The sequence below is a fragment of the Pelodiscus sinensis genome, chromosome 13, assembly GCF_052426305.1.
Source record: "Pelodiscus sinensis isolate ZL-2025 chromosome 13, ASM5242630v1, whole genome shotgun sequence".
Classification (NCBI taxonomy): Eukaryota; Metazoa; Chordata; order Testudines; family Trionychidae; genus Pelodiscus; species Pelodiscus sinensis.
Window position 1 is genome coordinate 3783002 of NC_143064.1, and position 12135 is coordinate 3795136.

The window sequence follows — 12135 nt, forward strand, 5'->3', positions numbered from 1 at the left end:
ACAACATCCTCTGGCAAGGAGTTCCACAGGTTGGCTGTGTGTGCTGTGAAGAAATACTTCCTTTTGTTTGTTTTACACCTGCTACTTATTAATTTCATTTGTTGACCCCTAGGTCTTGTGTCATGAAAAAGAGTAAATAACTTTTCCTTATTTACTTTCTCCACACCAGTCATGACTGTATCGACCGCTATCATATCCTCCTTTAGTCTCCTCTTTTCTAAAGCTGACAAGTCTTAGTTTCATTACTCTCTCCTCATATGGCAGCCATTCCAAACCCCCTACTCATTCTGTTGCCCTTTTCTGAACAGTTTGCAATGCCAAAATCTCTCTTCCTATATAAAAAAGTTTTTCTTATGGGACAACACAGTGACGTCCTCACGTCACTCTGCCTCCCGCAGCCCCTCCCCCTTCAACCACCCTGCCTCCTCCCTCCCTCCCTTACCTGGCACTTGGGGTGGTGAGCAGGAGCCGGGCAGCAGCCATGTGGTCTTCCCAGGCTCCCCAGAGCTCCGGAGGGGGGGGGGGGGGGAGGGAGGGGAGGAAGCCATGTGGCCTTCCCTGGACCTCTGGGGGGTGGGACGGGAGCTGCAAGACCTCCCCCGTCATGGCCTCAGCCCAACCGCCGGGGGGCTCGGAGTAGAGAGCCGGTCACAACCAGGCCTCGGTCCCTTCCCGGGTGGCTAGGGGAGGGGGACAAAGAGGTAGGGGCGGGGTGGGGGAGCAAGGGCCAGGGTGGCTTCGGCCTCTAGGAGGGGGGGAAGAGCATGGCTTTGGCCTGTCCCCTCCCGGCAGCTGGGGAGAGAACCAAGCCTTGAGAGGCTTCGGTCTGGCCCCTCTCACTGACAGCTGGCAGGGGGAGGGGGAAGAAGCAAGGTCAAGGGGTCTGAAGAACCAGGACCGGCTTAGGGTTGCTAGATGGTTGAACCAAAAATACCAAACATCCCCCCCCCCCCCCGAAAAAAAATAAAATTAAAAAAAAAACAACGGGGAAAACATTCTGTTAAAAAAAAAAAAGGCAGGGGGAGACCAAAGTTGTTGTGCAAAAAAAAAAAAAAAAAAAAAAAATTAAATAAAATAATAAAACAGCATTAAAACAGCATGGCCCCTTTCACAGTGAGCGCCGAGTTAGAACAGGGAGAGTTGAGCATTAGGACCCAGGGAAGGCATTGCTTCCCCTTGGTCTTTAGGCTTTTTGCCAGCGGCCATTTTGTGTTCTTGTTCAAGCCAGAACGCAGCTTCCTTGCGGTACCAGGTAAGCTTGGGGTCCGGGGGCGGGGGGACAACGGACCAGGGGTTGGGCCTGGGCCCAGACACTAGGGTTGCCAGGTGTCCAGTATTTTCACCTCCTGGCCAGGAAAAAAAATAATCAGAAAATACCAGACATTTTAAGTGTCCAGTATTTTCTGAATTTTTTTTTTTTTTATCAGACAGGAGGCGAAAATACCGGACTGTCCGGGTCAATACCGGACACCTGGCAATCCTACACTGGCGGGGGGCGGGGTAGGGCTGGGGGAAGAGCGCGGGGCCTTCAAGGCCCCAAAGAGGCAATTCTTGCCCCCCAGCAGCTGGAGGGAGAGACCCTCGGCAGCCGGAAAGAGGAAGCAGGGCCAGCTATGGCCGGGTTGGGGGGGGTGGAGAGCCGGGGCTGGCCTGGCCTTGGCGGTCTCAGCAGCAGGGCCTACCACACCTCAGCCTGGCCCTCCCTGGTGGCCGGGGGGGAAGCCAGGGCTGCCTACCCCCAGAGAGGGGGGCTGGTGAGTGTAGCGAGCAGGGGGCACCGCCCCTTAGTTTAAATTAGGTGATCACATCTGTACACAGTTTTCAAACAAACACAACACAACACACACACTGTGGGGTCCACTGTGCAAGCATATTTAATCCCCAATCTTGCCCAACATGCATCAACAGCTTTAAGTGCAACACAAGGGCATAGTACCCAAATCCCGACTCTGCTTTAGACATCAATCCTCTTAGACCAATTGTGTGGGTTTCCCTTCCCCGAGCGTTTGGCCCAAAGCAATCAGACGGGGATGGAGTCTGAGCTGGGTGGAGAGAGGAGCAATGCTTTTAAAAATTGACAAAATTCCCAGTTCTACTGTCTCGTCTTTTGTTGATTCCAGTAAATGGTCACATTGTTGAATCACTGATGTTGCTATTGGACGCCAGCTTCCAGCAGAGCTTTTGTATGGCTGTTCTTTTAAAAACGCTAAATCTAAATAAATAAGCAGTGAGCTTGCCCAGTTCCCTCCTGGCTTTTAGACAAGTCAGGGGTGATATTTTATCATTTTCTACCAGGTATAAACCAGAACCTTGATGCTCGCGGACTCCTCCTCTCCTTTCACATTTTAGAACAATCAAACTTTCCAGTCACAGCCTGAAACGAGAGCTGAACCGTTTCCAAACTAAATGGAATCTCCGTGTAAATGCTTCATCGGGATAGGGACTTTAAAAACAGATGAAAGCATAACCAGGGCTTGGGGGCGAGGGAAGCGTGTGAAGTCTCCTCCCACCCTGCACCCGCCCTGAGTCAGCCGCCATGGATTGACTACGCGCCACATGCTCTCACATCCCTAGGCCCCGACTGACCTGGGGACAGGGAGGTGGCAAAGCCTCTGCAGGCCAGATCAACCCACTTGGCAGGTACATCCAGCCTGCAGCGGCTCTTTTGCCCACCCTGCCATAGTTTCCGGTGGCAGACAAGAGCACTATGCCAGGAGCATTAACACCATCTTTTCCTGGGCCTAGTAAGGAATGGTGCCAACAGCTGGCTCCCACTCTTCATCTGTGGAAAGAAAGGGCTGTAGACCAAGGAGGTCAGTTTATTTTCCATCACCTCCCGGAGACTTTTTGTTTCTGATTTAAAAGGAAAAATCTATTTGAACCCAAGTCTTTATTCTGCGAAAGCAAACACCTTGCTCGACACTTGGAATATTTCCTTGACGAACATTGTGTACCTGGGCACGTGTTCCCTCGGGGAACGGTTTACTTAATTTAAGGTGGACCTTAGCAGCTCGAAAGAAGAAAAAACCTCTTCTGGTCTTCAGCTCAGCTAAAAAGGAACAGCCCTGCAATGTCTCCGCCCTGGACCTGCGTGGAGAGGGTCCGTTCGGGTCTAAGCACAGATGTTGCGGCTACGAATCGCCCCAGACCTCGCTGCGTGCCAGAGAGTTAAATCTACCCCCAGCTTTCGGCATGCGAAGGAGAAATAAAATATCGGAGCAGAAAAAGCCTCATTCGCAGCATACAGATCTATTTACAAATGTGCTCCCCCAAATAGTGTGTACACAACAGGCATTTGGAGGGCAAACTCCACATTTGAGTGTGAACAGTCACTAATGCAGAGTGGGCAATAATATTTGCCAGGAAAGGAGGGAGATGTCATGAATTTTGGTACGTGCTCACGGGCCAGCTCCACACCCCTGAAGAGGCGGGGCTTGGAGCAGAAGGGGCGGGTCTTGGGACTAGCCTCCCCCCAGAGTTGTCTGGGGCCAGAGGTTTTGACGTCAAAACACGGCAAAGGGCTCATGGGTCCTGGCCCTGCCGCTACCGCCTTGCCTGGCAGCCGTCCGGGGTTGCCGCGGCAATTTAAAGGGCCCGCAGCCCTGGCTCCTGCCGGGGTAGTGCTGTGACTGGCAGCCAGGAGTCATTTAAATTGGATCCTACAGCCTGAGCCGCTGCCTGGAAATTTGGTGGTCTGGGCAGCAGGATATAAATAGCAGCCTATGCAGTCCCTGGGCCGGATCAAAGCGGTAGGCAGGTCAGATCCAGTTCCTAGGCCGCATCTTGTCCAGCCCTGTACTAGAGCATGGAGCGGCCTGTTTTGCAGGCAGACGTATGCCTCCCATTGAGGTAGCTGCTTTCAAAATTGCGAGCCCCTGGCTGTGTACGTGGCGACAGTTTTCTCCCGGGTCGTTTTGCTCACTGCGCCCACGGATCTAGAATTTGCGGGGGGAGAGGGGGGCGGTGCCGAGTGAACCATAGCAGCGCTGTGATTGGATGAAGAGGGAGTGCACGGTTTGCACAGCCAATGGCGAGTGCCATCCTCTGCCCTGGCTTTACGCGCCTGTCACTTCAGAAATGACAGACGGGAAAAAAAAAAAAGAGGATGGAAACCAGCGGAATTTGGCCACCCTGCGTGTGAGCAGCGGCGAACCCCGCGTCTCGTGGGCCACATACAGAACCCTGGTGGCCTGCAGGCTTCCCACCACTGCCCCAGCCAAGCTGGAGTTGCAAGAAATGGCTCAACATGCCACTCATCCACATGACCTTCTAAGGATTATAGAGGTACTGACAGGACCGAAGGAGAACGTGCAGTCCTCACCCCCCTCTGCTGGAAGGGCGGCAGCTGTGGAGCCTAAGGATGCACCAAAATGGGGGGAGGGAGGGTTAACACAAATGCAGAAAAAAAAAACCCACCCGGTAAATTTATTTTCCCACCTTACAAAAAAATGCAAATACTCAGGACTTGTTTCAATTCACAGCCACAGGGACAGGACAGCCCAGGGCGCCGACCACACAACCTCTCCTCTACTGTCATGTTGCTGTGGCTCTTTGCTGTGTAGTGGAAGTGACTCCTAGGTGCTTGCAGCTCTGTAAGGAGCTGCGGGGTGTAAAAGTTGGACAGATCTCTGTTGGCTCACAAATCCAGGACTCCGTATTGCAGACCGATCCAACGGCCTGGCCAGCCCGACGGTCGCAGCTTCTCCTGCACCCACCTCACCTTCCTGCCTAGCAATGCTCAGTACATTAGCTGGAAAAAATTACCTTCCCCCACAGATTCAGCAGACATGAATCTTCTCTCAGATATTTTCACAGATACAAGATCAGCAGCTGTCGAGCAAGAGCAGCTATTTTAAAAGCCTGAATATTACACAAAAGTTCCCATTTGATAACTGTACTTTTTTAAAAAAAGAGACCCCAGAATCCGCTGGTGTGCTGGAGCCACTATTTCAGAGGTTCTCAAGCTGGAGGCTGTGACTTCTCAGAGGGTCAACATTTTTTACATGCAGGGGTCAAGTGCAGCCAACATTTATAATGGCGTTACAATAAAAAAAGTGTTTTTAATTTATGGGGGGGGGGGGGGGGGAGCACTCCACAGCAGTGTTCCCTCTAAATCTTTTCCACCCATAAGTGAACGTTTTTAATCTATGTGTGGAATAATTTTATGTGCACCAGGCATGTGTGGATGTGCACCACCCATAGGAAATTTACAAGCGCACAGCTTACAGGGAATCTTGGTACACACTGAAAGGCTTGCTGTGTGAGAGGGGCCACAGTGCAAAAGTTTGAGAATATCTGCACTATTTGGGCAGACGCAGAGGATGTAACTACAACTCTTTGGGCTGTTTTGACAGAATTTCCTCACAGTCAGCTGAATAGGTTTATCACAAGACAGACAAGACAGACCAATGTTTTCATTCCTTCCCCGAAAGAGCTTCCTGCACTCAACTGCTTTGACATGTCCCCAAAGGGTGTGTCTAGACAGCGGCACTATTTTGGGATACTTCTGGATACTTCTAGTATCCCGAAATAGCGTTTTCCACCTCTTGGTAGCACGCCCGGTATTTCTAAATAGCTTTCGAAATAACGAGCACGCTATTCCGATGTCCCTGTCAAGCTCGTTTCACAAGGATTAAGGGATGTGTCGGAATAGCGCTCTATTTCAAAATAATCTATTTTGAAATTAACTCGAAATCAGCTATGCAATTTGCATAGCTCAAACGGCGTAGCTTATTTCGAGCTAAGGGTGCAGCGTAGATGCACCCAAAGGGTGCAGATTCTGAGGGCTTCCTTGACTCGAGCCCCCTCCTCACATGAGGAGCAATCCTCCACAAGGGGATGATTCAAGTCAGGGCTGTGCCGGGGGATGCGTTTGCTGATCAGGCAATTAAACGGCCTCCCAATTGCTCCCAAGTCGCTGGAAGGAGCTTACACCCAAGTAGGATCCCCCTCCGAGTGCCCACATGCTGTGTGTCAGGCGTAGGCTCTGCAAAGTCTCGGCTTCCGGGGCAGAGCAGGAGTAAGGGCGATGTGGCTACCCAGCTAGTGGGAACAGGTGCAGATGATGCCCTGCACAGCTTCCCAAGCGCCCCCCCCCCCCCGCAGCCACTCCCCACCTCCTTCTGACCACCTATCCCATCCCATCCCATCATTCCCCTGCGCAGTGTTTCAGGCACACAACTCGGACTGTTTGCCCAAACTCACAGCCAGGGCGGAAAAGACCTACGCCCACACCCCCGTAATCCCAGGAAACAGGGTCAAGTGGCTGTACCCCGCATAATAGGATTATCCCTGCTCCGTGCTCGAGCGTGGCGAGAAACCCCCACCGGCTTTTCCCATGCAGGGCGTGTTTGGAGTGGAGTCCTTGAACACGCTTCTCCGGCAGCAGAAAGGGTTTCAGAGGAAGATCGGGCTTCATGACTCACAGAAGAGACTACTGAAATGGGGGGACCTCTTTGCAGCTGGCCCTGCAGGAGGGAGAATACCTTTACGATATGGGGAGAGAGGAGATTTGAGGGCAAAGATTTCCGAGGTCCCTAAAACTGCCGGTTATGGCCCCTCTGCAAGAGACCACAGAAGCTCGGCATGGAAGCTACACAGTGTCCGAGTTGGGAAAGGAGGGTGGGTGAATGGGGAGTAGGGCTGGGAAGAACCTTTCCCTGTAACAGCATCTTCCCTCTGGGAGCCTGTCTACACTAGGAAACTTCCGCATTAACCAAAATCGATGTAATAATTCCGGAAATTACAAAATCGAAAGTGTGTCCCCCCATTGTGGGGAAGCCTCGAAATTAGTCCAAGGCAGGCTCTGTGAATGTGGATAAGAACATAAGAACGGCCAGACTAGTCAGACCAAAGGTCCTTCCAGCCCAGTGTCCTGTCTGCCAACAGTGGCCAATGCCAGATGCCCTAGAGGGAGGGAACACAACAGGAAATCCTCACGTGATCCCTCTCGTCACCCACTTCCAGACAAACAGAGGCCAGGGACACCATTCCTACCCATCCTGGCCAATAGCCATTGATGGACCTGACCTCCATGAATCTATCTAGCTCTTTTTTGAACCCTGTTAAAGCCTTCACTGCATCCTCTGGCAAGGAGTTCCACAGGTTGACTGTGCGCTAGTACAACTAACATGACTTAGAGCCCCAGGATGCACTGGAAAGTAATTAGTTTGAATGATTCTGGCGGCACCGGAGCATCCACACTAACCTTATTTTGAAATACCTATTTCAAAATGAGCGTTATTCTCCAAGGAAAGAAGGACGACAGATTCCTAAAGAAGCGGCCCGTTATTTCAAAATAACCCCCCACTGTGGACTCTTGGAATACCGAAATTCCCCTCCTGCGGCTGCCGCTGGAAGTATGCTGCAGCGTATCGGGAGTTCCTCTTGGTGTTGTGCAGGGCCCTGAACAAAAAGACTCTGCTCTCATGACAAAGGTGGTGTTAGTGCCTCTCGTCCCTCGCCTGATGGAACAGTTTGACAGAAACACAGCCCCGTTGGACGTGCAGCCAGCCGGCCCAGTGCAGGCTTTCCCCGACTCAGAGACAGCACGTCCCTTCAGAAGAGGTGTGGCATTCAGGAAACTAACCTTTCAATAACAACCCTCGAGCCAAAGTGACCCCAGCTTGTCGTCAATGGATTCATAACAGCGATCCACTTAGCCCTGTATCTTTTCAGGGTGCATCTACTGAAAACGTCTGCACACGCGGTAGAGGGTTATTAGGTAGCTTGTGCGGTAAGCAAACAGCTGCATGCAATCCCTTTGCAGGAGAAGACAGGGATTTGGAAACGGGTTTCAGTTCTTCCCAGGCTGAACAATTCAGAGCCAAACACAAAGAGTTTGTCTCTTCAACATTCTTTTGTAGTGAGCTTTCGGATAAGCAGTAAGCAACTGGGCCGCGAACTGGCTGGTAGAGATACAGATCATCAGTCAACAACCCTGCTATCCCAGACCCATCTCTTTGGCCCAGGGTGTCACACTCCCCATCCCTTGGGGCACCTCTCGAAAGTCTTTTTGCCACATTCAAATCCTCCCTCGCTACAGGATGAAGCACAAGCGAGGAGTCACGCGCACGAACTGAAGGAGCCCCTACAATGCTCCATGGGAAATGCACAAAACCGAAGCACACAGAGGGACCCAAACGCTATGTATACGGACGCATTCAGGACTCAGAAAACATTAGGCACGGACGGAGGCCACCTCACCCCAGGCCCATGCCACCACCGGGAAGGTGCAAAGCAAACCCTGCAGTGGATTTGTGCGACCGAGGGAACATACATTCCCTAGAGGGAAAAAAGCCAAAATTCTTGGTAAAAGCGTCCAGATTAAACAAACAATGGCACCAGGCAGACCCAAACCTCACAATAACCCAGAGGGCTAATGCCATATACCACACTACTGCTCATAAGCTACATACGGCTTTTTTATCGTTCAAGTGTGGCTCACGGAGCACCCCACCTCGCCCGCATTCTCCACCTACCAGACTGGGGGGGAGCAGCGTGGGATCTCTGCCTTGCAGCGGGGTGGTGGGGTAGAGGCTTCTGCTCAGCAGGGAGGGAGGGGGCTCAGGGTCTCAACCCCATGGGGTGCACCCGCCAGGGATCAAGGCTTCAGCAGGATCTGGGCTGAAGCCTCCAGCCCCATCAGCTGTGCTATGGCTCTCGAACTTCTAAATATCGCAGATCAGCAGGTCACTACATTTGGCCACCCCGGCACACACATTGCAGCACGTACAGAAGGCCAGCAGCCTGCAGCAGCACAGCTGACCAGCCCTCCTCGCCCTGTCCCGGAGCAAAGGGAGATCTCTCCTGGTGCCTGCAAGGATGGGAAAATAGCTGCCACGCCCAACATGCCAGGACCCGACTTCCTCCTCTGGTTCTTACGGTACATGGAAACCGCAACTTGTGAATTCTCAGCGACAGAGAAATGACCCATTCTTCCTTCATTTACACCTGTATAAATCCAGAGGAGCTCCACGGAGGGCCCCCGAGCCTCAAAGACTCAAACCTGGAGATAACTTTACTCAAAACATAGATTGTACCTCCCTAAACTGGGACTCTGGTCCAGCACCGTTCGTGGTCCGACAGGACCACAGAGCTCAGGGACAGGGAGCTCTGGCAGCAGAGGGGCAAGTGACTCAGCAGAAGTTCGGTGGGGTGGGGGGAGCCACGGCGGGACCTCCAGCCCCGGCAGTGGAGTCAACAGTAGCTAGGAAGATCTGGCCCCAGGGAGTCCCAGCTGGGCCGGTGGCAGGTGCCGGAGCCCAAGCCAAGGGCAGTGGGCCAGGAGCAAGTTGGAAGGAGCCGGCAGTAGGGAGAAATTGGGAGGCCAATGACAGGGGACCCCCCTCGTTTGGGACCAGTCTGATCCCACGGGTGCTGGACCAAGGAGGAAGGGCTCTGGGCATGGGACAGACGGTCTAGTGGCTAGATACAAGACTGAGACGCAATTCCTGCCTCCGGGGTGACCATGGGCAAGTCACTATATGGCATTGCCAAGTTGCTGGGCGGATCAAGTCCACGCTCAGGGACTGGGAGGCGCTCGGCCCTAAGACAAGGGCTGTATAAGTCCCAGCGACGCGCCCCTCTTTCATGCCCCACAGCCATTCCCGTTCTAGCGGAGAGAGAAAACATTTGCCTCCCAACCCATCTATTAATTCGACAGGCTACCAAGGGAAGCCAGGCCCGGCCACTCATTCTCGTTTCCACGGTGACGCAGACCTTCCCCTGCTGAAGGGACGTGGTGCTGGGATACGGACTCAGAAGTGGCTCTGAACTGAGTCACTGCGCCAGCTTCAACGCCCCTTTCCAGGCCAAACGAGACCACCCTGCCCCAGGCTGATTCGCGTGGCCAGGGAGGCAGCACTACAAGGGAAAGGGAAATCGAGGCATGTCGGAAGCCGGCCGGAAGCAACATTTCAGCCTCTTCTGTTTCCATGTGCTTGCTGACACACCCAGCAGATCGTTAATCTACACCTGTTCGCCAGGTGGGCGCCTCAAGATTCTAGGAACTGAAAACCCTTCGTATTCCCCGTAACGCCTCTGAATCATTCACAGCAGACCTGGAGGCCTTGGTAGATATCCATTTTCTTCTTGTCTTCCACAGTTGTCACACAAAAGTTTCCAAACTTCCAAAAGCCACAGCAACCACTTACGTCCAATCTCCCCTGTTCGCCTGCAGCAAGCTTCCTCAACACGCCAGAGAACGCCTGACGTGCTGCACGTCAACTGTCCAATCCTTCAAGCCAGCAGGCTGAGACGTTGGGTTCCCCGCAGTACAAGTCCTAATCAACTAGTGCTCCGGTCCCGGGGAGCCAGCTGTGTTGCAGTTATATTGCAGAGCCCGCGGTGTGTAACCATGTAACTGCTACGATTTTCAGCAGTTACATGGTTACCTAATTAACTGCTTTTTAACATCCCTCGTTATAAACACAGCTCAGCAATGTGTCACCTGGACACCATTAGCACGCGTCCGGGCTATACGCATGCAGACACAGTATCCTACAAAACAATTTAGCTGGTCATCTAAAAAATCCTATTACTCTGATACCTCAACCTAGTCGTATTTTGCTATTCAAATTAGCTAGTCTAATTATTATTATTTGTTTTTGAAGAGGAAAAGAATCAAGTAAAATATAAAGGAAATTGTTTGGAAATGCTGCTATGTGTGAAGACCAAATTATTTACTAAACGTGCACTAAAATATGGACATACACAGCACAAATCCAGGAGTGGGAACTTGGCTTCTTACAACTGCCTGCCATGTCGACGGACGTTTTTTCCAGAGGGAGGCTCATGCACTTGCTCTGATTTCAATGCAAAGAGGTGTTCTGGGTAAATGCGTGCTGGGAAACTAACAAGTCTCAGTGACAAAGCACCGTATGTCACTGGATTTTATTTTTGGAAGCAGAATGCTTTTTAGAAGTGGGCCCTGAAGAGCCGACGGGGCTAGGAACCTTTAAAGTTTGGTCTTGGATGTTTATTTTCAGCAACAATGAACTTCTGAGTGAAATCAGCAGCCAGAAAGTCAAAGGTCCAACACAAAGAACAGTAAAGTGGTACCTAGGGAAAGCCTTAAATGGCAGCTGTAATAAAAGCCATAGGGATTATACTAGAAGTCGGGTGGCTATTAGCCAAAAAAGCTCATTAAATGGGGGGGGAGGGGAGGACAGCATGAAAGGGGAGGTTATGGCATCAAAATGTAGGGGTCCTAGTTTTTTAAACAAATAATGAAGTACCTGCCACACCATGACAGAGGGTGTTAAAGTGGTAAGAAAACGAGCATTATGCACATTTCAAATAAAAAGGAAGGGATTTTAATCCCCAGGGATTGACAGATGCATCGTGCCGGCATGACGGGGACTGACACTTGTATTTCTCTGCCAGAGGCGGCATTAGAGCAGGATACGTAGCCGCCACTGTGCTGCCGGGGGTAGGAGTTGCTGGAGCACTCAGGTATGGCGGCTTGGGGATCAATGGCCAAGGCAGATGTTTCCTGGGATGCCCACAAAGCTGAGAGCCAGGCCTGGGAAAAGCACAGCAATCACAGGGCATTCCTCAAAGAGAAGCTGCAGATGACTTTGGAGGAGAGGCCAAGAAGCTGGTTTTGGTGGGGCGGGGGCTGGGAGGCGTGGCCCAAAAGGCACGCTCCTTTTGATTCCCAATGCTCGCCGCGGGAGAGCTGCGAGGACGGGGAGTGGATTCCGGCGGCAAGGATAACAGTAAGAGCTCGTTGCATTGGCACGCTAGTTGCCTAGGTTGCCTGGCGGGGCTAGGGATGTTAAATTGCAAGTAACTGACTAATCGAATAGTCGAGAGGGCGCCTCTGCCTTTGAAGCAACAGTCCTAGGGCTGCTGATCCACTCCAAAAGGCGAAAGCGCACCGTAGAGCCCGGGATCAGCCAGGGACGCCCCCGCTGGCCCTGGGCTCCATGCGGCGCTGCCGCTTTGAAACGCCACATTCAGCATGCGGACACTTTGAAGTACCCCCTGCTGCTTTGAAATGCCCCCCCACCCCACTCCCACCCTTCCTCCCGCCCGGCCTCTTTCTGATAGAGGCAGCTAGGAGGAGACAAACGCTGTCGACTAGTCCTTCAGATCCCTAGGCGCGGCAAAGCACCAGTACCCAGTACCAAA

The 12135-nt window shown here is 52.3% G+C and overlaps 1 protein-coding gene across 11 annotated transcripts in view; it reads right to left on the reverse strand.

Annotated features, from left to right (window-relative positions):
* Positions 1 to 12135, reverse strand: part of MBNL3 (muscleblind like splicing regulator 3) — a 125139-nt gene that overhangs the window by 88131 nt on the left and 24873 nt on the right. The gene's annotated exons all lie outside the window — the stretch shown is intronic.